The 4077-nt window shown below is 33.9% G+C and overlaps 1 long non-coding RNA gene across 1 annotated transcript; it reads left to right on the top strand.

Moving 5' to 3' along the window:
- Positions 1 to 739: 739 nt before the first annotated feature.
- LOC136066371 (uncharacterized) lies at positions 740 to 3749 on the top strand. Its single transcript, XR_010627815.1, has 2 exons — positions 740 to 869; positions 3490 to 3749. It is a non-coding gene; the product is annotated as an uncharacterized LOC136066371 (long non-coding RNA).
- The last annotated feature ends 328 nt before the right edge of the window (positions 3750 to 4077 follow it).

Here is a 4077-nt window from a genome sequence, read left to right as displayed (position 1 = left end):
CCTTTATTGATAGGATCATAAACTGTTGATAGAAACAACGCTGAATCTCAAATTCAAGTGCTCCAAGTTCGGAAACATTCATAGGCTCCAGTTCCTTCACTGCTCGACCATATCTTCTTAACCCCCATCAACTTTTACATTTTGTCTTGCTAGAAGTGCAAGCACATAAACAATTGACATTGATTGTTAGGATTTCCATAAGAAATGGCAATGTTTTGCAGTTCAAAAGCCCTAACTCCTGACCATCTAGGTTTCTCCCATGGTTTTATAGGCCAGGGCCATGTATAAAAGAATAGAAAATGTTGCAAAATATGTGTAATGGGCCTAAACAGTAATCGGGCTTTTCTTTACGTTCAGTTTGTAGGATTTTTGCAAAAATGACCATCAACCCATAATTTTCTTATTCTTATCTGTTCAATTTATTTTAGATTTTTCCAAATGCATGAATATTAAAGAGAGAGAGAGAGAGAGAGGGGACATAATATCTATTAAATTTATTCAAGATTTTTCCAAATATATGAATATCTCAACCATTAATGACAATCTTCCACTTGCTTGTCATGCATTCAAAAATAGATAACATCTTCCACTTGCTTGTCATGCATTCAAAAATAGATAACATCCAAGTGAATGACTAATAAGGACATAAGCTTAAAATGAATAGGAACATTCAACAAACATCAAGTTTTTAACACAATACCCCCCTCCAAAAAAAAAAGAAAGGGTTTTAACACTATAAATATACAATTAGACTTGATATATATAGTCAGTAGATAGTATAAGGATTTGAATAGAACACAACAATAGTTTACTCATGGAGAGAAAGCATTTTGAGCTCGTGTTCTTGCTCTTCCTTCTCTTGGCTTCTCGTAAGTCTCTCTTTCTCTGTTCTTTTTATATTTTTAGTTTATTAATTATTAGGTCTAATACTTAAAATCTTTATAGGCCGAAGGGTCTCAAGTAACTTAGCGAGCCATAAGCTTATGGACCTCAAATAGAATATATATATATATATGTTACGATTTTTCCCAGTTTTCTGCCTCATCGTAGTTGGTTAGTTGCAAGCTTCCTTCCTAGTAGCTAAGGCTATGTTTGTTTCGACTGAAAATAGATTTGAGAAAATATTTTACACCCTGATGTGTGTTTGGTTGTGCACGTAAAATTTGGGCAAATTGAAAACCATTTTATTGATTGAAAAATATGGCCCCCAAAACTGTAAAATGAATTACACATGCGATTTACCTTTAAACTCAGTTTTACGGACTGAAAATCTAGAGAGAGAGAGAGAGAGAGAGAGAGAGAGAGAGAGAGAGAGAGAGAGAGAGTGAGTGAGAGAGAGAGAGCTCAAAGAGAAAACCGAGAGAGGGTACTGCTGATGATGGGTTGTGCCACCCCTCGACACACGGCTCCACTGTTGTGCATGCAAGCCACTCCGCCGACCCATCCCTCTCCTCACAAACTCACACCAAGCCAAAGGAACTAAGGAGAGAGCTACCCAAGGTCAGAAAGAGAGAGGACGGTCACCTGAACTTGAGATCAACGTACTCCACCGCTGTTTGGGCCGTGCCTCTCACTGCTAATCAAGCAAAGCTTGACTCCATCACCGATCGGCCCTCTTTCTCTCTTCCTCCCTCTTCCTCCCTCTGCCACTCATGTCACTGATCTACCATTTTTCTCTCCTCACATGTTGTGCAAACCACCACAAGTCGAGCGAGCCACCGTGACCCAGTTGCCTCCGCCGCACGATCTTCCTCTCTTTTCCTCAAACTATCTCTCTCTCTCTCTCTCTCTCTCTCTCTTCCTTCCTCTCTTAATTTGATCGGATTTGATGAATGTTTTTGTTTGGTTTTGTTTCTTTTGTGTTTATATATCAGAAATGATATTATATATTTATTTGGAAGCTGAGAAAATGTGAGCAACTAGTAGAAAATGTGTTTTCTATAGCATTTTCAAGAATACAACCAAACACTTAAAAATAATTTTCAAAGCATTTTTTAAAATGCCACCAAACATCTGAAAATATTTTATATTTGGAAAACGTTTTATATAGAGCCAAAGATAGCCTATATGTATTTTTACTTATGTTAAGCATGGTTCTGAAACCTAGACCGGACCGTACGGTTTGACTGGGAAAACCTCGAACCGTTCACTTTTGCGGTCTATTTAACATCAAAATTGTCCTATGCAAAAAAGCCAAGGCCCGTACGAACTGCGATCTAACCACCCGATTCTGAGAACCAAGAACGGTTCTAGCAGTTCACATGGTTCCTTTTTGTTTCATCTGTTCTGGTGAAATTTGGCTAATAAACTGATAGAAAGTTATGAACAGATCTAGAAGAAGTGAAAAAAGAAAAAGAAAAATTGAAAGAACAAGGATCTGATAATTTTTAAAGGTACTTTAACTTTATTGATTCATAATCTTCAACCTGAAACAAAAAGAGACAGGGAGTTAAAGGAACAAAAAACTGAGAAGGAATAATAAAATATGGCTTCAGCGGCCAAAAGGAAAGAGAAACTGAAAAAGAAGTGGTCAGGTGGGCTAGTAGGTGGGGTGGGTGAGATTATTAATGGGAATGCCACGTTTTGCATTACTAGTTTTTCTATTTGTTTTTGTTTTTTTTTTTTTTTTTAAATAAAATCAGTGATTCCTTCCTAGTGTGCCGCGTTGTGGCGATGTAATACAAATATCATCACTTCTTTGTTTAAACTAATGTATTCATAATTTCATAGGTGCCACGTTGTGGCCATGCGACACAAATGCTATTATATATATATATATATATATTTAATAATTAAATATGAGCACAAATACAAATAAATCTAATAGGTGGCCATATATATTTGAGAATAATAGATTTCTATATTTAATTAGACTTTTTAGTTAGTTTTGTTTTTTAATTTGTACTAATATTGTATATTTATTTATATTTTAAATAATTATTATATTAATTATGACATCATCACGGTTCGATTTCGGTTTGATCTCAGTCCGACCTCGGTTTGATATCAAATACTTGAACCTCTTCTTTTTACAGTTCATTGAACAATCTGGGTCTGAAAACCACGATGTTAAATATTCAAATTTTCTTAAATTTTTTTAAAGAATTGTTAATAAATTAAGTTATGATTGGAGTAATATTACTTCCCATTCTCTATTAATATTGCTAGTATACATCAATTAAAACAACTCACACTTATTCAGCAAAAAAAAAAAAAACAACTCACACTTCATTGATTTTGAAAAACATTGTGTCTTAATTGTTTTACAAAACCTATCAACAATTTCTTTCACCAGTAAAAAAAACAACTAAAGAATTGCCAAAAGTTTACCAAACGGGCCAAATTTCTCCCTTCATTTTCAAAAGAAAAATTACCCTCACATTCTCCCTCGGTTATAGAGTTACAGTTATATATAGCTAGTGATTGATACAAAATCTTTAACTGCGTCTATAAACTACTACCTCATGTACTTGATTCTTATCATTACAGAAGAGACACCGATGCAAACAGAAGCAAGAAGTGAACCATGTCAAGGCTGGAGCAAAACATTCCATAATCCATGCTACAACTATCATGCCTGTACAATAGCTTGCCGAGCGGAGGGTTACCTTTATGGCCAATGTAATTATGAGAATCTTCCCCTAAATGCATGTGCAAAAATCCTTGTCATTAATGTAAAAGATCGAGGTTTTCTTTGCCTGTTCATCGTGGTAGTAACTTTTTATTAATAAAGAAGAATCAGTTTTCTATATGGGTGTATTTGAACTCTTCTTTAGCCATTCAAGTTTCTATTATGAGATTAGTTATTACTATTACTAGTGTTTAATCCCATGCATATGCATGGCACATTTAAAAACATTATATATATATATATAATTTAATTGAATTTAAACTTTTTAAATTTTACACTCAATAATTCATTGTTATAAAATTAAAATTAAAAAATTAGATAGGACACATGGTACAAATTTGAACTCCAAAACAATTTAGAATCTAATTGAATTTAGACTTTTTAATTGGTACACCTAATAATTCACTTAATACATAAATTTAAAAATTAGATGAAATATGTGACAC

Source organism: Quercus suber, unplaced genomic scaffold (genome assembly GCF_002906115.3).
Source record: "Quercus suber isolate HL8 unplaced genomic scaffold, Cork oak 2.0 scaffold_32, whole genome shotgun sequence".
In the NCBI taxonomy this organism is placed as follows: Eukaryota; Viridiplantae; Streptophyta; class Magnoliopsida; order Fagales; family Fagaceae; genus Quercus; species Quercus suber.
Note: the sequence above shows the minus strand (reverse complement) of the source record. Positions and strands in the feature narration are given on the sequence as shown.